The sequence below is a fragment of the Heterodontus francisci genome, chromosome 8, assembly GCF_036365525.1.
Source record: "Heterodontus francisci isolate sHetFra1 chromosome 8, sHetFra1.hap1, whole genome shotgun sequence".
Taxonomy (NCBI): Eukaryota; Metazoa; Chordata; class Chondrichthyes; order Heterodontiformes; family Heterodontidae; genus Heterodontus; species Heterodontus francisci.
This window is the reverse complement of record NC_090378.1, coordinates 87585086-87609268: the sequence shown is the minus strand read 5'-3', so window position 1 is coordinate 87609268 and position 24183 is coordinate 87585086. Positions and strand designations below refer to the sequence as shown.

The 24183-nt window shown below is 42.9% G+C and overlaps 1 protein-coding gene across 4 annotated transcripts in view; it reads right to left on the bottom strand.

Annotated features, from left to right (window-relative positions):
- The window catches only part of LOC137373001 (uncharacterized), a 236496-nt gene that overhangs the window by 37382 nt on the left and 174931 nt on the right, over window positions 1-24183 (bottom strand). The window contains exon 6 of one of the 4 annotated variants that reach the window (XM_068037630.1): window positions 6290-6326. The exons of 2 other annotated variants lie outside the window; for them this stretch is intronic. The gene's annotated coding sequence lies outside the window, so the exon portion shown is untranslated. Of the gene's footprint in view, window positions 1-6289; window positions 6327-9116; window positions 9153-24183 lie in introns of those variants that run through there. One more of the 4 variants, XM_068037628.1, reaches the window with a different exon arrangement.

Here is a 24183-nt window from a genome sequence, read left to right as displayed (position 1 = left end):
AGAGCAGTTATAGGGAGGTACTGACACCTAAGTCACAGGATAAAGGTAGCTGGGTGACCGTCAGAGGAGGGAAAGGGAATAGGCGTACAGTGCAGGGATCCCCTGTGGCCGTTCCCCTCAATAATAAGTATACCGTTTTGGATACGGTTGGGCGGGACGACCTACCAGGGGAAAGCCACAGCGGCCAGGTCTCTGGCACTGAGCCTGGCTCAGCGGCTCAGAAGGGAAGGGGGGAGAATAGGAGAGCGATAGTGATAGGAGATTCAATGGTTAGAGGAACAGACAGGAGATTCTGTGGTCGCGAACAAGACTCCCGGATGGTATGTTGCCTCCCGGGTGCCAGGGTCAGGGATGTCTCGGATCGAGTCTACAGGATTCTTAAGGGGGAGGGGGAGCAGCCAGAAGTCGTGGTACATATCGGTACCAATGACATAGCGAGGAAAAGGGATGAGGACCTGAAAAGCGAATATAGGGAGTTAGGTTGGAAGCTAAAAGGCAGGATGAGCAGAGTAGTAATCTCAGGATTGATACCGGTGCCACGTGCTAGTGAGGCTAGAAACAGAGAGCGAGTGCAGCTAGTGTAGGAGGGAGGGCTTCAGTTATATGGATCATTGGGATACCTTCTGGGGAAGGTGGGACCTGTACAAGAAGGACGGGTTGCATCTGAACTGAAGGGGCACCAATATCCTGGGCGGGAGGTTTGCTAGAGCTCTTCGGGAGGGTTTAAACTAGTTTGGCAGGGGTATGGGAACTGGAGCTACGGAACAGTGGATGGGGTAGCTGTTGAACAGGCAGATACAGAGTGCAGAGAGTCTGTGAGGAAGGTTAGACAGTTAACAGGGCAAAGTTGCAGCCAGTATGATGGGTTGAAGTGTGTCTATTTTAACGCAAGAAGTGTCAGGAATAAGGGTGATGAACTTAGAGCATGAATCAGTACTTGGAGCTACGATGTTGTGGCCATTACAGAGACTTGGATATCACGGGGCAGGAATGGATGTTGGATGTTCCAGGGTTTAGATGTTTCAAAAGGAATAGGGAGGGAGGTAAAAGAGGTGGGGGAGTGGCATTGCTAATCAGGGATAGTATCACAGCTGCAGAAAGGGAGGTCGTCGAGGAGGGTTTGTCTACTGAGTCATTATGGGTGGAAGTCAGAAACAGGAAAAGAGCAGTCACTTTATTGGGAGTTTTCTATAGACCCCCCAATAGCAACAGAGACACGGAGGAACAGATTGGGAGGCAGATTTTGGAAAGGTGCAGAAGTAACAGCGTTGTTGTCATGGGTGACTTCAACTTCCCTAATATTGATTGGAACCTCCTTAGTGCAAATAGTTTGGATGGAGCAGTTTTTGTCAGGTGTGTCCAGGAAGGTTTCCTGACTCAATATGTAGATAGGCCGACTAGAGGGGAGGCTATGTTGGATTTGGTGCTTGGCAACGAACCAGGCCAGGTGGCAGATCTCTCGGTGGGCGAGCATTTCGGTGATAGTGATCACAACTCCCTGACCTTTACTATAGTCATGGAGAGGGACAGGAGCAGACGGGATGGGAAAATATTTAATTGGGGGAGGGAGAATTACAATGATATTAGGCAGGAACTGGGGAGCATAAATTGGGAACAGAGGTTCTCAAGGAAATGCACGACAGAAATGTGGAGGTTGTTTAGGGAGCACTTGCTGCGACTGCTGGATAGGTTTGTCCCGATGAGGCAAGGAAGGGATGGTAGGGTAAAGGAACCTTGGATGACAAGAGATGTGGAACAGCTAGTCAAGAGGAAGAAGGAAGCTTACTTAAGGTTGAGGAAGCAAGGATCAGACAGGGCTCTAGAGGGTTACAAGGTAGCCAGGAAGGAACTGAAGAATGGACTTAGGAGAGCTAGAAGGGGACATGAAAAAGTCTTGGCGGGTAGGATTAAGGAAAATCCCAAGGCGTTCTACACTTATGTGAGGAACAAGAGGATGGCCAGAGTGAGGGTAGGGCCGATCAGGGATAGTGGAGGGAACTTGTGCTTGGAGTCGGAGGAAGTAGGGGAGGTCCTAAATGAATACTTTGCTTCAGTATTCACTAGTGAGAGGGACCTGGTCGTTTGTGAGGACAGCATGAAACAGGCTGATATGCTTGAACAGGTTGGTGTTAAGAGGGAGGATGTGCTGGAAATTTTGAAAGACATGAGGACAGATAAGTCCCCGGGGCCAGACGGGATATACCCAAGGATATTACGGGAAGCGAGGGAAGAGATTGCCGTGCCTTTGGCGATGATCTTTGCGTCCTCACTGTCCACTGGAGTAGTACCAGATGATTGGAGGGTGGCAAATGTTATTCCCTTGTTCAAGAAAGGGAATAGGGATAACCCTGGGAATTATAGACCAGTCAGTCTTACGTCGGTAGTGGGCAAATTATTGGAGAGGATTCTGAGAGACAGGATTTATGATTATTTGGAAAAGCATAGTTTGATTAGAGACAGTAAGCATGGCTTTGTGAGGGGCAGGTCATGCCTCACAAGCCTTATTGAATTCTTTGAAGATGTGACAAAACACATTGATGAAGGAAGAGCAGTGGATGTGGTGTATATGGATTTTAGCAAGGCGTTTGATAAGGTTCCCCATGGTAGGCTCATTCAGAAAGTAAGGAGGCATGGAATACAGGGAAAGTTGGCTGTCTGGATACAGAATTGGCTGGCCCATAGAAGACAGAGGGTGGTAGTAGATGGAAAGTATTCAGCCTGGAGCTCGGTGACCAGTGGTGTTCCGCAGGGATCTGTTCTGGGACCTCTGCTCTTTGTGATTTTTATAAATGACTTGGATGAGGAAGTGGAAGGCTGGGTTAGCAAGTTTGCCAATGACACGAAGGTTACTGGAGTTGTGGATAGTGTGGAAGGCTGTTGTAGGTTGCAACGGGACATTGACAGGTTGCAGAGCTGGGCTGAGAAGTGGCAGATGGAGTTCAACCTGGAAAAGTGTGAAGTGATTCATTTTGGAAGGTCGAATTTGAATGCGGAATACAGGCTTAAAGACAGGATTCTTGGTAGTGTGGAGGAACAGAGGGATCTTAGGGTCCATGTCCATAGATCGCTGAAAGTTGCCACCCAAGTTGATAGGGTTGTTAAGAAGGCGTATGGTGTGTTGGCTTTCATTAACAGGGGGATTGAGTTTAAGAGCCGCCAGGTTATGCTGCAGCTCTATAAAGCTCTGGTTCGACCACACTTGGAATATTGTGTTCAGTTCTGGTCGCCTCATTATAGGAAGGATGTGGAAGCTTTAGAGAGGGTGCAGAGGAGATTTACCAGGATGCTGCCTGGACTGGAGGGCATGTCTTATGAAGAAAGGTTGAGGGAGCTAGGGCTTTTCTCATTGGAACGAAGAAGGATGAGAGGTGACTTGATAGAGGGGTACAAGATGATGAGAGGCATAGATAGAGTGGATAGTCAGAGACTTTTTCCCAGGGTGGAAAGGGCTATCACCAGGGGGCATAATTTTAAGGTGATTGGAGGAAGGTTTCGGGGAGATGTCAGAGGTAGGTTCTTTACACAGAGAGTGGTGGGTGCGTGGAATCCACTGCCAGCGGTGGTAGTAGAAGCAGATACATTAGGGACATTTAAGCGACTCTTGGATAGGTACATGGATGATAGTAGAATGAAGGGTATGTAGGTAGTTTGATCTTAGAGTAGGTTAAAGGTTTGGCACAACATCGTGGGCCTAAGGGCCTGTACTGTGCTGTACTGTTCTATGTTCCATGTTCTATGTTCTACCGACTACTTCTCCAAGTTTCCTATCATTTGCTAACTGAGGAATACATCAAGTCCATCGGTAGCAAACACGATGAGTGCAATTTTTAGTCTCTTTGGTTCCCCAGAGGAGATAGTGTTGGATAACAGTCCACAGTACACCGGTAAACCATTTCAAGGCATGTGCGCAAAGTGGACTATAAATCATTTTAAGTCATCTCCACACTATCCAAGTTCGAATGCGCTAGCAGAAAGGATGGTGCAGATGGTAAAGTTGTTAATTTTGAAGTATAAAGAGATCAATCAAGACATCCAAATAGCACTGTTGCCCCTATGAGCAACAGCTCTAGACTCTGGATTATCATCCCCTGCGGAGATCATGTTCGGAAAGCAAGTGAGAACAACTCCCCCGAGTCATCATTGGATCAGATCATCGTCAGTCCAAGATAAGTTATTGGCAAGACAAAAGAAAATGAAAATCACTTATGACAAGCAAGCAGGCATGGAGTTACCTCCTGCAGATTGGACAAAAATTTCAGAGTGATCCACCCGCAACAGAAGACATGGTTCCCTGCGGAAGTGTCCAAGATCTGTAATGAACCCCGAACAAACAAGATAACCACCCCAAATGGAAAAATGTTAAGAAGGAACAGATGTCAGCTGAGCGAGTTATCCAACAGCATCATATCTGACACTGCTGTGATCCCTGCCATCAACTGGGAGCATGTCACTTTGCTGTCCTTTTAACATTATTTCAGCAGGGAAATCAGAGATTCGTAGTGACGCTGATTCTTGGCTATTTTGTTTTCCTTTGCTGATATGATATGAGAATGGGAAGAAGCACTTCAGCTGAGCTCTGTGCGAAATTTAGATTTCTAATTATGCCCCAATGAGAAGTGAGCAAGGAGGGAAGATAAATGCTTTATATATAAAATAAAAGGAACTCCAAGAACTGTCACTGAATGAATGAGATGCAGTAGGGCATGGATTTAATTTGTTACTAAGGGGTTGGAGGATGTTTCAGTCCTTTGTGAAATGAAATATTTGAATGATAGTGGTTGGATAACTCATGAAAGACAAAGTTGCACAATTGATATATTTGCCACATTTCTGAAAACTCTTTCAGAAGGTTAGTGCTGGTGGGAAATGTAAAAGCCCCAAACTGACTCTCGAATGGATTCCCTCCTGCAGGGAATCCCTCTCTGCTTTGTTGCAATGTTGGGTCAGCCCCGTACTCTGGGTTCAGGCTACATTAATGGAGCGGAAGCATATGGGTGCGACAGCTATAGTGTAAATGCCTGCTGAATTTTACAGCGGGCAATTTATTTTCCAAGTTTCACTGTGCATTTAGTGGGTAATTAAAATATAGATTGATAGCCCTTTTTTTCAACAACCAAAAATCAATGCACACTGCCAATATGCAGGGGGAATTATGACATACCTCAGTGGAAGTTGAAATAAGTTTCTGCACTCAAAATGAAGGCAAATTCAATGGTCCCAGCAGAGACGTTTTGCTGAAACTGAGCATGGGTCTGCGATATGGATACAATGTTGATTCTCCAACTCTTGCCCCAACTACACACCTGAATTCCCTTCCACATCACTCCTCTAAAGCAGCGTTCATGATTAGGAACACTGGGTTGAGGAATTGACTATAGTTTCCTAGTTTGTTGCTTCAAAGCTAATGTTTTGATTTCACAATGGGGTTGATAATGTGCTCCCGTCCAGTGCCAATGCTGTCCACATGATCCATAGGCCTGTACATGACCTCACCTTGTCCGATACAATGAAGTCAAATCAATTATTTTTCTGGTACTCTCGGCCCATCCCTGGAGGGCAGCAATTTTGTGTGCCTGCATCCAGTAAAGGGCTGCTGCCTGTCTGATAAATGCTGAAGAGGGGGAATGAACAGCAGAGAAAATTGTTGCTTCCTTTCACCAGGTCTCCCTCTTAAATATGCATTAGTAAACATAATTATGGAGATGTCCTCTAATCAGAATAATTTTCAAAGCCTTAATGAGCCTTTCTTGCACTGCAGGTCTCCCTGAAGAACTCAGAGCTGCACTCTCAATGTGCTCCAGCACATCCATCACTCCCCATGTATCTTTAAATAATTGCAATACATCTGCACGCAACTTTTTAATTGATGGAAGTGTTGAGCATACCTTTTTTAACTGGATGAAATGGGTCTGATCTGACATTCAGGTAATAAGATGGCTGGTTAAAGTGTCTTGTATGACAACTGTCCCCACAGGAGTCAGTACAAGCCGACCAACTCCAGTAAACATTTCTGACAATGACTTACAATAAAGGTCACGACTTGAAGACCTTGCAACATAATGGTTTTGAGTGATGGCTTTAAGTGGTTATATAAAGCTGCCAGTTATATGTCTACAGTGAGTTTTTTCATGGCTAATATTTCACAATCTGCAGCTATGAAGTCCATTTTAAAACCATAAGGATCCAGCACTCTTACAAGATTTTTTTTTAAGTGGAAAGAAAATTGCTACTTAAGGCTTTGAAATATTGCACTTATGAATAGTATGGTATTTAATTGACAAGTTTCCTACCTCTTTGATGCAATAATTTTAAGAGACGGTGTTCCACTTTGTTTATATATTGGATATAAAGAAACAAATAGTCAGCGGAACAGAAGAGACTCTGTTCCATTCATAAGAATTTCTGAACCTATACTGAATGTGTTTGCCAAGCTTGGCTTGTGTTGAAAGGTGCTTACTGTTTGGTCATTTTAATCACTGATTTTCTTCAAGTATAGCCCAAGACAGTACTACGTTCTGAGGTGGTTTATGGGCAGTTATTTACATTTTGTCAATGGTCATTAAAATAAAAGTCTGGAATGAAATCCTCATGGGCTCCTCTTGCTGTCAAAAAAGGAGACCAAAATAATCTGCTTTCATAATGTTCTTTACTGTGAGTTTGTTTAATGTTACAATAGCATTAAAAAAATGAAAAATAGCTCCAGCTTTATTAATGTTTAGCTTAAACCTTGTTGTACAGATTAGTGGACTGAGGCTGCATTTAAAAGAAAAAATGAATTAAAAGTAACACAAACTTCTTCAGGCAAATCAAAAAGTTAGCCCGAGTCAGTTCCAGTCCATTGGCCCTTGCGGTACTCGCTAGTTCTGGAAATGCCTTAAATTTTCAATCCAACCACCAACATTAAACATAATCTGTAACCTCTGGCATGCTATGAGTCTTTTTAAAATTTATTCATGGACTGTGGGTGTCTCTGGCAAGGCCAGCATTTATTGGATATCCTTATAGAACTGCATGGCTTGCTAGACAATATCAGGTTAAGAGTTAATCACTTTGCTCTGGGTCTGGTGTCACATATAGGCCAGACTGGGTAAGGATGGCAGATTTTCTTCCCTAAAGGAAAAGAATTAAGTGAACCAGATGGGTTTTTATGACAATTCAGTAATTACAATAGTCACCATTACACATACTAACTTTTTATTCCAGATTTATTTAATTAACTGAATTTAATTTTCCCAGCTGCAGTAGTGGGATTTGGACTCATGTCTCTGGATCATCAGTCCAGGCCTCTGGATTACTAGCACAATAACAAAACCACTATGTTACTCTCTGTGGCAGAAGAACACATTTCTGCTGTGTTGCTAGAATTGCCATTTTTAAAACTTGCTCAGTATTTGAATTTTTATGAATAGCATGTTTTAGTGCCATATTACCTGGAATCTTTTGGAGTAGAAGATTTAATCTGCTCCTGTATTATAGCTTTTGTAAAGCTCTTGGGATGTATATTTTTCATAACTGTTTATAACTTGTTAATTTTTATCCTAACATATATTTGGAGTTGAAGATATTATTACTGTGGATAGACAGAACAGTGCACACAAACTGCTCATAAAGCCCACTACCATTCTTGAAGACCTGAATAATAAAGAACATTTATTATTAAAAGAACATTTATTATTGAAATAACCCCTTTTTTGCCCAATTTTCAGCTGAAATACCTAGCCTTTCAACAAAGAAAGCTGTGAGACATTTCTTGGTAGCCAGACACAATAACATCTCTTGACTCCAGGTGAAGGACTGAAGGCCAATTTTCCAAGTAAAGAACAAATCTCGCATTGTCCTGTGAAAGTGAGGACTCCTGCTGACTGACCACCTCCCATAATTGTAGGCACACACAAGATGTACAACATGACTACAGGCTGCATTCCTGCTATACATATTATTTTTCTGACTTGGTCAGCTGGGTGTCTTGTGCAGAAAGTCATCACCATGCTTAAAGAGTCACCAAAGCAAATATTACTACGAAATTCAGAGGGGTATAGGTTCTGTGTGCACATTCTCTCACCATAGGGATGTGTCCCATTTGTCCATGTCGAAAGAGCTTAAGGGAAGGTTGGCAAGAGCAAAGGTTTTGACACTCCTAAGTACCTAGAGGAGTTTAACCAGCTTAAACCATATAGTTTGCCAGCACAGAATTGTTGTAAGATGCTTGCAGCTTGTCTAACCACCCTACTGACTCCTCATGCTATTTGGAGCAAAGAAGAAAGCATGTGAGTGTGCAGTGACAGGTCCCACCACCCCACTTCCATTAATGCACCAGGTTGGCTAGTTAAACATCAAACGTATTCTGGAGTATTGCAGAGTTACCTCACTCAGATGTTGCGGTATTGAGTCTGTTCCAATTCACTATTTGTAGCTGACAATCCCAAAGAGAACCCACTTCCTTTGCACTCTTTAACTCTGTGGAAATGTTGTTGCACAACAATAAAGATGAAACTGCTTTTTCAGAATACTGGAAATGATTTAAAAATGTCATCAGCTTCTGTACATTTCCTAAATCAAATCCTAGACACAGAACTGGAAAGCATATACTCAACTTTTACAAATGTAATGTGATGGATATGATGTGTATTTTGGCAGCAAAACAGCAGTAATTCTGGAATACTGGACTTGGCCAGATGATTCGAGTTGGAATTGTAATCAAGACAGTTGCACTTGGGTTTCCCCTGGGCCTGGGCATTGGTGCCAGCTGAGGGTCACAGAAGAAAGGGAGTTGAGGTAGAAGATGCTTTCTTCACTCATTGTGGGAATCAGGGCATCACTCAAATGGGCAAAGAAGTAAACCTGTGAAAGCTTAAAAATTGTATATTTGAAGAATAATTTTTTTGCATCCTAGAAAAGTGCAGGTCAAACCAATTTATACTTGTGGGTCAAGCAATTACTTGGAGGCATGAAGCCACACTCTCTATTTGGGATATTTAAGCTTGATCTCACCCCATCCCCTCCCCACTGAATCATAATTTCTGAATTTGCATTGAATTCCTAGCCTCTGCAAATGTTCTGTAATTAAATAAATGGTGCCTAATCCAGGTATGTTTTGCAGGGATGATGATGTAGGCCAGTAGTTCATTTTGTTATTCAGTTGGTTGTCGGGTCTGTCGAGTGAAAAATCAAAAGTCATTGTGCTTGGTTTATAAATTGGAGTGTAGTTCACTCAGTGGCTTGTAGTCCAATTTCATAGAATTACAGAACCATAGAATGATTACAGTACAGAAGGATGCCATTCGGCCCGTCATGTCTGTGCCGGCCTTCTGCAAAAGCAATTCCCCTCTAGTCCCATTCCTCTGCCTTTTCCCAGTAGCCCTGCACATTTTTCTCTTCAAATAATTATCCAGTTCTCTTTTGAATGCCTCAATTGAATCTGCTGCCACCACACTTTCAGGCAGTGCATTCCAGATCCTAACCACTCATAAAAATATTTTTCTTCATGTCGCTGTTGCTTCTTTTGTCAATCACCTTAAATCATTGTCCTCTGGTTCTGGATCTACAGCAAATGGGAACAGTTTCTCCCTATCTACTCTGTCCAGACCCCTCATGATTTGCAACACTTCTATCAAATCTCTTCCTAATGTTCTCTTCTTCAAGGAGAAAAGAACTAGATTTTCCAACCTATCCATGTAACTGAAGTTCCTCATCCCTGGAACCATTCTCGTGAATCTTTTCTGCACCCTCTCTGATGCCTTAACATCCTTCCAAATGATTGTGTCCAGTTCCGGACACAATATTCCAGTTGAGGCTGAACCACTGTTTTATACAGGTTCATCATAACTTCCTTGATATTCTTTCATATGATTTTCACACAATTTTACTCAATTTTTATATATTTTGTAAGCGAATTTAATCCATAAGCGCCGTTTTACAATCTCGGCTCATGGCTACTGTGGAAATATCTGTAGGATGGCCTATTCAAAAGAAAGGATTTGTATTTATATAGCACCTTTCCTAATTGCTTTACTATATTGAAAAGGCTTTGGCACAAACGAAAAACACAAATACACTTAAATCACAATGGAAACTGAAAGTTGGTTATTTGAATATGTAAGTAACAATGGTTAGAAGGGAAATGGGTGATGCAGTGGATTAGAAAGGTTGTCTTTCACCGTTGAGACTCAGCTTGAATTCATCCCAAAGTGATAGCAAGGTTCACCTCTGCCTATTGTTGTTGGGAGTCCAACATGAAGTGAATCAAACCATCATCAATCTGGTTCATAACTGATGCAAAACTATCTCTAATTTGACCATCTGAGAGCGGTCACAGACTGACTGATGTCAGTAAGCAAGAATGCCCTCATTTTGTTTAGTCTTTTGGTTTTGTTTCCAGGCAGCAGCTGTTGGTGATGATTCTGTTGATTCCCATTTACATTTCCTGTTTCTTTATTTGTCCCACCATTACCCCTTTTGCTTTGCACCAACATCCCTTTTGCCATTTAATTTCTCCTGTACTCCACCCTATCACAGACCTTCCCTATTTTGTTCTTTCTTCCCCTCCCCTTTTTCCCTGCCTCTGTACTTGCTTTAAACCTGACACATCTGTAACTTTTTCCAGTTCTGATAAAAGGTCATCGACCTGAAATGTTAGCTGGGATTTTGTGTGGTCACCTGAGGCGAGGTCGAAGGCAGGGGACACAGAGTATCATGACGGGAGAATGGGGACCGGAGAGCCTGTTGCCTCGCCGCCACCAAGCGATCTTCCCGGTGGGATAGGCCAACAATGGCCTAATTGCCCAGACGCCAAATGAGGCCTTTAAGTGGCCTATTAACAGTCAATTAAGGGCCTCTTCCCACTGCTGCAGGGATCTTACCAACAGCGGGAGTGCGGGGCCTCCGCCATATGGGGAGGTCACCTTGTAAAATGAGGAGCTCACCCTACAGGCTTGGGGGTGGGGGGAAATCCCTCCTCTGTGGACAATCTGTGGCCCACAGGGGACCCCCGCCGTGAACCAGTTTATCCCCAGGCATCCCTCGCTCCCTTTGGACTGCACAACCACACCCCACCTCCCCCCACCCCCCCCCCCACAACGGGAACTTCCGGACTGGCCCCAGCGATCCCGTCTCACTGACTTTAGGTACGGGGTTCCAGCACTGGGCCTGGGTCTGAGGCATCTGCTGTACCGGCAGTGACCACAGTTCCTGGTGGCACTGTTGCTACTGCCGAGCTTCCAGCCTTCTGATTGGCTGGCAGCTCTTGGAGGAGGGATCTCCATTTTTAAAGGGATAGGGATCACAGCTCCTGAAACTTTGATTTAAAAAGACTGGAGGATTGCTCGGCAGGGGGTGGGTAGGGGGGGTTTGGGTGGGGCACAAAAAGACAGAGGCAGGCTTTCCCTGGCACTGGGAGCCCCATCTCCAGCACAACATCCAGCCCCTTAACTCTGTTTCTCTTTCCACAGATGCTGCCTCACCTGCTGAGTATTTCCAGCATTTCTGTTTTTATTGCAGCAGGAATTCCTATGTTAGCAGGGTTAAAGTACAATGTTGTTTTACTTCCATGGTGCCAATATTTCACATATAGAATGAAAAAGTGTTCTGTTTACCAACTGTAACATTCCTCACTTGGTGAGCACTAAACAGCCACTATTTTCTACTATAACTCTATATTGGGAGTAGGAGTAGGAGTGATGGTGGGAAATCTTGGGAATGTGTTACAGAAAGGTAGGCTGTTTCTTTTAGCTATCTGACTCCACCAGCAAGCCTGAAAGTGCAAACAGTTCTGCACATGTGGGCTGGATTTTCTAGATCTCCAAACCAGATAAGCTTCACTTCACAAGTGAATGTTATGTTTAAAACAGGACGTGCACACCCTCCCACATACATGCTCCCCATAATTAGTCGTGCTGATGCATAATGAAAGAAACATAAATGTCAGTCTGTTGACACTCATTTATAGTTAACCTTTTCCAGCCCACTCAGCACAAAGGGAGCCCAGGAGAATGAAACAGTTTGTTTGTGGACTTCAGAAGTTTAGGTCAATGGTTGATGCATCAACTTTAAGTCTTGTAATCCCTGCAGTTTAAAAATGGCAGTGTGTCTTTGGTACTTGGGTACTGACTGTTGCAAGTCATGACTTTGCAGTGCAGAAAATCATTCCGTCACCTAGGGACCGAACTCTTTAAGTGAGAAGTTTCTAAACATTTGAAAAGTGAAACCAGTGTTTAGGTTTTGCACTACAATACAAACATATCACTTCAGGGTCCGGAAACACCTAGATATGGACAGGCACAAGAGCAGGGTTCTCAACTAAATCCTTGCACTTTGTGGTGAAGTGTTTGCTGATCACCGAGTGCTTTGCAGACAGAAGGAAAGCATTTTATTAATACATTTCTGTTTTTTAGCAAATACGCAAGTGTTAAATGCTAGATTATTATTGTTACTCTCAGGATTAAGGATTGATACCGCCAGGATATCTCAGGATTTCAAATGGCAAACTAGTCAGCAAGTCAAACTATTCTTAGAATGAGTAGGTGGAATACAGGACTGCTCATGATTTATAGCTTTTTCATTGAATTCACAGCCACAGGCAGTAAATTTGATATAATGCATCCTCCTCTCAAAAACTGCACCAAACCAAGTATGGGAAGTTTCTAGGGCATATCTGGGGTATTTTCTCCTGGAAATTGTTGAATAATTGTGTTCTGTTTAGCCTTCAATACATTTTAAAATTAACATGTGATAGATATTTTTAATCTGGAAAATTTAAACAGTTGGTGTGTCCTTATTAAAGTGCCGAACATTCACTCATTCCACTTTAAGAAACTTCTTTTTTAACACTCTTTCAGCTCCTGCCCCCAGTTTGCAAAGGCATTCACTCTGGAGGGTGAAAGCTCCTGCCAGAATCAGGTGCTGATGCAGCTGAAGCGGACCTGCTGAAATATGGGAGGGCTGGAAGAACCAGCCTTGTTGCTTGTTTCTGGCCGTAGCTCACCAGCCTGAGGCAAATGATGCCCAGGCCTCGAAATCAAGTGGGCATCCTGGCAGGTGGCCATCCAGCATGTTCTGCCAGCTGGCTGCCCAGTTGTTGCATCATCTTTTGTGAGGAACTTCGTCACATACCTTCTAGAAATTCAGGTGGAACATGTTTTAGGGTCATCACAGCCCATTTTGGATATCAATTACTGTAAGACGTTAAGAAAGTTGCTCATGTTTTCATGAGAAAATGGTTTTACAGATTACCTTGGCCTTGGATGATTTGCTGCCTTGTGCTTTTGCCAGATTGTTATGTATTTCTTTAGATCACACAAGGGAAGAGATGGTCTATCCAAGTTTATTACTTGGGATTTGTTGTATTTGAGATAAGGAGGGCCGTTCTATTTATCAGATCATAAATATTGTGCCTCTTAATTAATGTGCAATGACCAAAATTGAAGTTTAATGAAAATGAGGCATACTTCACTGACTATTGCTTCAGCCTCACCTTCCAGGGAGGACTGCTACATTGAAGCATAATATTTACTGGAACCATTAATCAGATGCCAGTTTGAGCATTAGGTTAGGAAAAATCAATTAATGGATCACAAACCATTCATAATTGTGTGATGGGATTTAGCATCCTGCATTAATAATTAATTTTATGAAGGGGAAAATATTGTTATGAAGAACAACCAGGGGGAGATGAGAATTTATTTTTCATGCAGCAAGTTGTTATGATCAGGAATGCACTGCCTGAAAGGTCAGTGAAGCAGATTAAATAACAACTTTCAAAAAGGATTTGGATATATATATGAAAAGGAAAGATTTGCAAGGCTTTAAGAAATCTTGCATTTATATAGTGCCTTTCACAACCACCGGATGTCTCAAAGTGCTTTACAGCCAATGAAATACTTTTTGAAGTGCAGTCAATGTTGTAATTGCTTTTATTCTTTTAAGGGATGTGAGTGTTGCTGGCAAGGCCAGCATTTGTTGCCCATCCCTAATTGCCCTTGAGAAGCTGGTGGTGAGCTACATTCCTGGTGGTGGATGGGGTGCCGATCAATTGGGCTGCTTTGTCCTGGTTTGTGTCGAGCTTCTTGAGTGTTGTTGGAGCTGCACTCATCCAGGCAAGTGGAAAGAATTCCATCATTCTCCTGTCTTGTGCCTTGTAGATGGTAGACAGACTTTGGGAATTCAGGAGGTGAATTACTGCAGAATTCCCAGCCTCTGAACTGCTCTTATAGCTACAGTATTTATATGGCTGGTCCAGTCCAGTTTCTGGTCAATGGTAACTCCCTCCCGTTGATGGTGGGGGATTCAGCGATGGCAATGCCATTGAATGTCAAGGGGAGATGGTTAGATTCTCTATTATTGAAGATGGTCACTGCCTGGTACTTGTGTGGCATGAATGTTACTTGCCACAAACAAGTTGCCCAGGTCTTGCTGTATGTGAACACGGACTGCTTCAGTATCTGAGGAGTCATGAATGGTACCAAAAATTGCAATTGTCAGCGAACATCCCCACTTCTGACCTCATGATGGAAGGATGGTCATCGATGAAGCAGCTGAAGATAGTTGGACCTAAGACACTACCCTGAGGAACTCCTGCAGCTATATCCTGGAACTTAGATGTTTAGCCACCAACAACCACAACTATATTTATTTGTGCTAGGTATGACTCCAACCAGTGGAGTGTTTTCCTCTGATTCCCATTGACTTCAATTTTGCTAGGGCTCATAGATGCCACACCCAGTCAAATGCTGCCTTGATATCAAGGATAGTCACTCTCATCTCAACTCTTGAATTCAGCTGTTTTTATCCATGTTTGGGCCAAGGCTGTAATGAGGTCTGGAGCTGAGTGGGCTTCCTCTATCCTCCAGGCAAGAGTGATCATAACATGATAGAATTTCACATTCAGATCGAGAGTGAGGAGTTTGTGTCTGAAACTAGTGTCTTAAATGTAAATAAAGGCAATGATCAAGGGTATGAAGACAGAATTGGGTAAAGTGGACTGGAAAAATAAGGTAAAAGGTAAGACAATGGAGAAGGGGTGGCAGACATTTAAGGAGATATTTGATAACTCTCAACAAAGATATATTCCATTGACAAAGAAAGACTCAATGAGAAGGATGCACCATCCATGATTAACTAAGGAAGGCATCAAATTGAAAGAAAAGGCGTATAATGCTGCAAAGATTAGTGGTAGGCCATAAGATTGGGAACATTTTAGAAACCAGCAGAGGATGACTTAAAAAAAAAAGGATGAATTAGAGTATGAGAGAAGAAGACACAAAAAACATCCCAATAATAGCAGAAAATCAAGAGGCAAAATGGAGGGAGGAACTTGAAGCAATCACTATCACTAGAGAAATGGGATTAAAGGCTGACAATTCCCCTGAGCCAGATGGCCTGCATTCTAGGATCTTAAAAGAAGTGACTATGGAGATGGTGGATGCATTGGATGTATTCTTCCAAAATTCCCTAGACTCTGGAAAGATTTTAGCAGATTGGAAACCTGCAAATGTAACACCCCTATTCAAGAAAGGGGGGCAGGGTCGACAGAAAGCAAGAAAACGATAGGCCAGTTATCCTAACATCTGTCATTAGGAAATGCTACAATCTATTAATACGGAAGTAGTAGCAGGACATTTAGAAAATCATAATGCAATCAGGCAGAGTCAACATGGTTTTATGAAAGGGAGATCATGCTTGACAAATTTATTAGAGTTCTTTGAGAATGTAACAAGCAGGGTGGATAAAGGGGAACCAGTAGATGTAGTGTATTTGGATTTCCAAAAGGCATTCGATAAGGTGTCACATAAAAGGCTACTACACAAGATAAGAGCTCATGGCATTGTGACGGAAACGACTCCGGCCAAATGGAAACATATTAATTTCGTCACATGAAACACTATTTGAACTTTTACTGGACATTGAACATAACCTGTTTAAAAAGACTGCAAAGCTGAACGGCTGAAAACATGGCTGCACATTTGCATGGACAGACAATGGGAGTGCTCCCTGATTCAATTAGCGAGATGGGTTCTGTCAATAGTGAAGATCAAAAGACATCGAGAGTCATTGTCTGGGTAAGAGCCTGTACTCCCCTCACTGAGTGTGCTTGGAGAATTTTTGAAATCAACAATCCTTGCAGACGATGCAGTTTCAAACAAAGAGTTGGTCACATGATTAACCTGCTGGTCATACTGGGGACTTTTTGAATTGTGCCACACAGAAAGGGCAGATTGCAATTGATCTTCAAGAAGAAAGCACCCCTGTCTGTCTCTCTCAAGCAACATCCCAGGGACCCAAGGAAGAAACTTAAGCCTCAAGACAGAGGACACCTTTTCAGCCTTCTGGTACCAGTGAAATAAGTTTGAAAGTATGTACTGGGCCCCAGCGAGAACTGCAAGACTTAACTCCAATCAAGGTCTTTACATCCAAACCAAAGACAGCAACTGAATTCCATTTACTACTCCAAACGGCGCCCCCTTATTTCTTTCGCCTCCTTTGTATCTATTTCTGTGTGTGTTTTTCGCGTATAAATGTTAGCATGGTTGCGTCGTGTATTTTTTTAGTAATTTTAACTGAGTTAGAGTGTTAAGATTAATAAACTTACATCTTTCTTGTTTAAACCTAAGAAGCCTGTTTAATTGGTTCATTTGCAATTACAATTAGAGAGCAGTGAGCAAGGACTCACTGAAGTGAAGCTAAAAACACCGTGTTTTAAAAGTTAAACCCTGTTACGGCCAAACCAGGAAAGGGGCCAGAGGGGAGCCTGAGACCCCTTCCTCACCCGGTCGTAACAGAAATTTGGGGGCTAGTGTCTGAGATTGGAGTCACAGAAAAATGAGAAATTGGAAGTGGGAAATCAAATTGATCCCAATCAAAAGGAAAAAATATTTCAATACAGGTTTTCTTGTGGTTGTGTGTGCTACAATATTAACATGTCCACGACCAAAGCCAGTGCACTCCCAAGCTAGGGTGAAGTAACTTGGGATAAGTTGGAGGCACTACCTATGGAAGTGTTGAAGAATATGGATAAACAGTGTGGGATCACTTTGCATGCCAAGGCTAGAAAATCTGAACTCCTAAGATGAGTGACCAACCATTTTTCCCTTGAACCCGAAGAATCAGTGACAGGGTCAGTAATAGACTCTGACAGGGTATTGCTAGCAAAGATACAATTGGAACAGAGGAAGCTTGAATTAGAAGACAGGAAAAGGGAGAGAGAAGAGAGAGCGAAAGAAAGACAGGAGGGAGAGAACCTTCCAGAAAGAACGGGAAGAAAGAGAGCTGAGACGACTTGAGTTAACTAGGGAGCGACAGAGTAACCCCAGTGAAAGCATGGAAAATACAAGTAGTGCAGGGCTGTGTGCTGAGTTTTTAAACTTTTCCCAATTGATTCTAAAATTCAATGAGGGAGACGTGGAAGCATTTTTTGTATCTTTTGAGAAACTTGCAAGGTAGTTAAAATGGCTGGCTGAAAGTTGGATTCTTCTGCTGCAAAGTAAGTTAACAGGAAAAGCCCATGAGGTTTATTCCCTGCTGCCAGATGAGAGTTCATCAAATTATGAACTGACAAAAAATGCTATCCTCGGGGCATATGAGCTAGTACCGGAAGCCTATCGCCAGAAGTTCCAAACCCTCAGGAAACAAGCTGATCAAACTTACTTGAAATTTGAGACAAGTAAGCAGCTTGCTTTTGGCCAGTGGTTGGGGGTTCTTAAAGTGCAGCCCAGCTATGAAAACCTCAGAGAGGTAACTGTCCTTGTGGAATTTAAAAACTCTCTCCCCTTCTCCATAAAGACCCATGTGGAGGAACAAAAAGTACATAGAGCAAGGCAAGCTGCAGTTCTGGCTGATGGGTTTGCTCTAATATACAAGTCGGTTCCCCAGGGGAAAACCTTTCCTAGTCACCCCCACAAATCCGAAAAGGACTAAGGGTGGGAAGGCAATAGAAGCCCAAGCAGTCCTGGGAGAGAAAGAAAGGTAGGAAACACAGGGGGCCCTCCTCCAAAAAGAATAGTGCTGTAAGTAGGAGTGAGACTCAGAGGCCTGTGTGCTTCCATTGTAATAAAGCAGGTCATTTAAGAGCTGACTGCTGGAAACTATGTGGAAAGCCTGTAGGGTTAATCAGGGCATACCTGCTCAGTGAAGGAGAAGGGACCCTGATGGAAAGTACAGCAGTGCAGGCTGTGACTTTAACTACAGCAATAGTAAGACCCAGAAAAAATACTGCTGTGGGTGCAGGAAAATTTAATAGGATCCCTGAAAGCTTTCAGCTTTTTGTGTCTAAAGGGGGAGTAACCCCATACCCCTCGAGTCGGGCAAGCAAGTCATAGTAATCCTCAGGGATACAGAGGATATGAGATCCCTTTTGCTGGGAAAAGGCTTGACCCTTTCCCCAGAGACTGCAGTAAATACCAGAATGGTGGTAAATGGTATTGGAGAGCAGTGTATGCCTGTACCTTTACATCAGGTGCACTTAGTGTGCAACCTAGTTTCGGGACTGGTGACCATAGGGATTGTCCTTAGTTTGCCTGTGGACGGGGTTGACCTGTTCCTAGGCAATGATCTGGCAGGGGAGAAGGTGGTAGCTTCCCCAGTAGTGAAAGAGAGACCGAAGGAGGTCAGAGAGACAGGGCAGCAACAGGAGATGGTCCCCTGCAGTTCCCCTGAATGTAGTGAATCGGGCCATGATCAAACCAGCTCCTCCAGAGGAGACTGAATTGGCACTGCAGACAGATAACCATGAGGTCTGTCTGTCTGAAAATTTATTTGGAAAGTTAGAAGACCCAGGGAATGGATTAAATGGATCTTCCCTAGCTGAGGCTCAGCGAGCCAACCCAGTATTGAGAGAGTTAGAACAGGCTGCCCAGACTGAAATTGAAGCAGAGGCCATCCCTGATTGCTATTATATAACAAATGAGGTACTGATGAGGAAGTGGAGACCTGAGTGGACAGTGGTTCACCAGTTAGTGGTGCCCCAGAGGTACTGGAAAGAAATATTAAAAATAGCCCATGAGGGGAAAAGTTTAGGGGGGATATGCGTGGAAAGTTCTTTACGCAGAGGGTGGTGGGCACCTGGAACGCATTGCCAGCGGAGGTGGTAGATGCGGGCACGATGGAGTCTTTTAAGATGTATCTAGACAGATACATGAATGGGCAGGAAGAAAAGAGATACAGAACCTTAGAAAATAGGCGACATGTTTGGAGAGAGGATCTGGATCGGCGCAGGCTTGGAGGGCCGAAGGGCCTGTTCCAGTGCTGTAATTATCTTTGTTCTTTGTATTACAATGGCTATACATGTTGGTGTATGAAAAACCAAAGCCCGCATAAGACAGTAGTTTGACTGGCCAAAACTCCACAAGGATGTGGTAGAGTACTGTAGCAGTTGCCACACGTGCCAGGTTGAGGGGAAACCCCAACCTGCAGTGAAATCTGCACTCCTAAGTCGTGTACCAGCATTTGGAGGACCCTCCAGCAGAAGGCTGGTGAATTGTAAGGGACCCGTGCTGAGAACAAAAGGGGATAGACAGGCACAGGACTGGCAAAACGTTAGAGAGGAAAGAGGACAGATTAAAAGAGGTCCAGGAGTATTCCCAAATGAAAACCCCCACTGTCAACCCCGAAATGTTGGAAAAAGTAGACCCCACATCCTTCTATGTAAATGCTGACACCAGAATCACCCAACCAGGGTTGCTAACAGCATTTACAGAAACCTGCAGGACAAAGAAAGTCCTCAAGAGGACAGATAAACTGTAAGGGTGATGCTCACCTAGTCGAAATGTCGCAGGGGAGTGCAGTAGAATATGGCCAAATACCTGCAAGCAGGAATGTCCCAGAGGACAAAGGGAAGATTAGGAAAGAATCATCCCCCCACAGTCAGGAGAAAAGGGAGCCAATAATGCCCTAAAGTGAATAGCATTTGCATGACTCACCAGAGCACTGAACGTGAGGTCAGAGTGGATCCACCCACTGCCAACATTGGGACAGTCTGCACCTGAACCGTGCTGGGACCAGTGTTCTAGAAAACCGTATAACTAGGGAAGTAGAGAGGGCTTTAAACTAAACAAGGGGTGTGAGGGATCTAGCCTGGGTAGACGTAGTAAACCAAGAGGTAGAGTCAAGGCAGGAGAACAGAATAGTAATATGGGAAATGAAAGTCAGAGAATGGCAAGAAGAGACAGACAAAAAAATCCTAATAACACACCAACAATCAAGACTAGATGTTACAAAGATATCAAAAAGACAAAACTAAAGGCTTTGTATTTGAATACATGTAGCATTCATAACGAAGTAGTTGAACTGATAGTGCACATTGAAGTAAATAAATATGATCTGATAGCCATTACAGAGACATGGCTGCAGAATGACAAGTATTGGGTCCTGAATATTAGGTGATATGATGTTCAAGAAGAACAGGAAGCAGGTAAAGGTGGAGGGGTAGCACTCTTAATCAGGGATGGTATTGGTGCAATAGTTAGAGATGACCTTGGTTCAGGAGATCAGAATATAGAATCAGTTTGGGTGGAGATGAGAAATAGTAGGAGAAAGAAGTCACTAGTGGGAGTGGTCTACAGGCCCCTAACAGTAACCATAATGTAGGACGAAATATACAAAAAGAAATATTGGGTGTTTGTGATAAAGGGACAGCAATAATCATGGGTGATATTAATCTGCATATAAACTGGAAAAATCAGATTGACAATAACAGCCTGGATGAAGAGTTCATAGAATGCTTTTGAGATAGTTCCTTAGAGCAGCACATTCTGGAAACAACCAGAGAGCAGGTTATATTAGACTTGGTATTGTGTAATGTGACAGGATTAATTAATGACCTCAGAGTAAAGGCACCTCTAGGTAGCAGTGACCACAATATGATTGAATTTTACATCCAGTTTGAAAGAGAGAGGAGTGGGTCTAAGACTAGTATTTTAAACCTGAATAAGGGCAACTATGTGCGCATGAAAGCTGAGCTAGCTGAGGTGAACTGGGTTACTAGACTAGCAAATCTATCAATAGAGAAGGAGTGGCAGACATTCAAGGGGATATTTCAGAATACTCAGAATAAGTATATTCCGACTATAAAGAAAAATTCTAAGGGGAGGACCCCCATTCGTGGTTAACTAAAGAAGTTAAGGAAAGCATCAAACTTAAGGAAAAAGCATATAATTACGCAAAGATGAATGGCAGGTCAGATGATTGGTCAGAATATAAAGAATGGCAGAAAATAACTAAAAGGTTAATCAGGAGAAAAAAATTAGAATGTGAGAGGAAGCTATTTAGAAATGTAAAAATGGATAGCAAGAGTTTCTACAGGTAATTAAAAAGGAAAAGAGTAAATAAAGTAAATGTTGGTCCTCCAGAGAGTGGGAATGGGGAGTTAATAGTAGATAATATGGAAATGGCAGATGAAATGAACAAATATTTTGTTTCTTTCTTCACTATAGAGGATACAAAATACTTTCCAGTAATAGCTGTAAATGAGGAAATGGAAGGAAGAGAGGAAGTTGGTGAAATTACAATCACCAGGGAAGTTGTACTGAGCAAACTCACAGAGCTGTGGGCTGACAAGTCCCCAGGTCTTGATGGGCTTCATCCTAGGGTTTTAAAAGAGGTGACTAATGAGATAGTAGATGCATTGGTGTTAATTTTTCAAAATTCACTGGATTCTAGAAAGCTTCCCTGGAAAGTAGCAAATATAACCCCTCTATTCAAGGAGGAGGGGAGAGGCAGAAAACAGGTAACTAGAGGTCAGTTAGCTTGACGTCTGTCATGGGGAAGGTGTTAGAATCGATCGTTAAGGATGTTGTAGCTGGGCACTTAGAAAAACTCAAGGTAATCAGGAATAGTCAGCATGGTTTTGTGAAAGGGAAATCATGTTTAACCAATCTATTGGAGTTCTTTGAAGGATTAACATGCACTGTGGATAAAGGGGAGCCCATTGACGTATTGTACTTGGATTTCCAGAAGGCATTTGACAAGGTGCCACATAAAAGGTTATTGCGCAAAGTAGGAGCTCAAGGCATAGGGCGTAACATAAGATCATGGATAGGAGATTGGCTGGCTGGCAGAAAACAGAGAGTATGCATAAATGGGTCCTTTTCTAAGTGGCAGGATGTGACGAGTGGAGTCTCACAGGGGTCTGTGCTGGGGCCTCAACTTTACAATTTATATCAATGACTTAGCTGAGGGGAGCGATGGCATGGTAGCTAAATTTGCAGATGACACAAAGATAGGTAGAAAAGTATGCTGTGAAGAGGACATAAGCAGGTTGCAGACCAATATAGATAGGTTGAGTGAGTGGGCAAAAATCTGGCAGATGGAGTATAATGTGGGAAAATGTGAAGTTGTTCACTTTAGGCAAGAAGAATAAAAAAGCAGAGTATTACTTAAATGGAGAACAATTGCAGAATTCCGATGTGCAGAGGGATCTAGGTGTTCTAGTGCATGAGTCACAAAAAGTTAGTATGCAGGTACAGCAAGTAATAATGAAGGCTAATGGAATGCTATCCTTTATTACGAGAGGAATTGAAAATAAAAGTAAGGATGTTATGCTTTAGTTATTCAGGGCATTGATGAGACTACATCTCAAATACTGTGTGCAGTTTTGATCTCCTTATTTAAGGAAGGATGGAAATGTGTTGCAGGCGGTTCACAGGAGGTTTACTAGATTGATACCTGGAATGAGCGGGTTGTCTAATGAGGAAAGGGTGGACAAACTGGGCTTGTTCTCACTGGAGTTTAGAAGAGTGAGGGGAGACTTGAATGAAGTATATAAAATCCTGAACCATCTTGACAAGGTGGATGTTGAAAGGATGTTTCCTCTTAGAAAAAAATAGGAGCAGCAGTAGGCCATTCGGCCCTTCGAGCCTGCACCGCCATTCAATACAATCATAGCTGATCGTCCAAACTCAGTACCCTGTTCCCGCTTTCTCCCCGTATCCCTTGATCCCTTTAGCCCTAAGAATAGAAACATAGACTCTTGTGGGTGAGTACAGAACTAGGGGGCACTGTTTTAAAATTAGGCGTCACCCTTTTAGGGCAGAGATGAGGAGAAATGTTTTCTCTCAGAGGGATGTGCGAGTTTGGAACTCTCTGCCTCAGGATGTGGTGGAGGCAGGGTCATTGAATACTTTTAAGGCAGAGGTAGACAAATTCTTGTTTGTCAAGGGAATTAAAGGTTATTGGGTGTAGATGGGAGTGTGGAATTTGAGACACAAACAGATTAGCCATGATCTTATTGAATGGCGGAGCAGGCTCGAGGGGCCGAATGGCTACTTCTGCTCTTAGTTCATATGTTTGCATATTCAAGGCTGAGTTAGACAGATTTTTGATCTACAAGGAGGTTATGGGGTCAGGAAGGAAATTGGAGTTAAGGCCACAATCAGATCAGCCATGATCATATTAATTGGCAGAGTAGGCTTGAGGGGCTGAGTGGCCTACTCCTGCTCCTATTTCTTATGTTTCTTATGTTATTTGGGCTAATTGGATAGCTCTTTCAATTGGCTAGCACAGACACAGCCACCTCTGTGCTGTATGATTCTAGGAAAACCTGAAATATGAATGAGGATTAGGTGTCATGTGCAACGGCAATGAGGCATGTATATGAATGAATTATACATGTGTAAAAACAAAAAGGGATGTGGTATGAAAGAGAATTGAATACAGTAGAGCATATATTCCATTGGTACCCTTTTAGTTCAAATACCTAAAACACTCGCTCCTGTTTATTTTTTAACACAGGCATTAACTTTTTTAAACAGTGGATATTCATATGTGGAAGATGTCAATGAAGACTAAGCATAATATACTATAGTCTTCATTCATACTTCAACTTCCCAAAATGAGAAGTGGGTGCACTCAGTATACTCTAATACGCTTGCTATTACTTCCCTGTATCCACCTGAAATATTCACCTGTCTTTTCTATGCTGGACCTGCTGTGTCTGAGCTCAGCATTTCATTTGTTTTTATTTCTAGTCATGTTGTCCAACGTGGTATTTAAGTTGTTCTTCTAAGTCTGTGAAGTTTCATACCAAGGTTAGGTGGAATCAATGAGGGGCCAAATGGGAGACATTTGACGCATAAGCTAGGACCATGTAGAATGTGCACAGGTTTGTCCTGATACTGAGCTGGTGCACCTATCTCCACAACTACTGAGTCAACAGCAGTCTGGCACGCTTCGACAGTAACCTAACCACTGGCTGACATC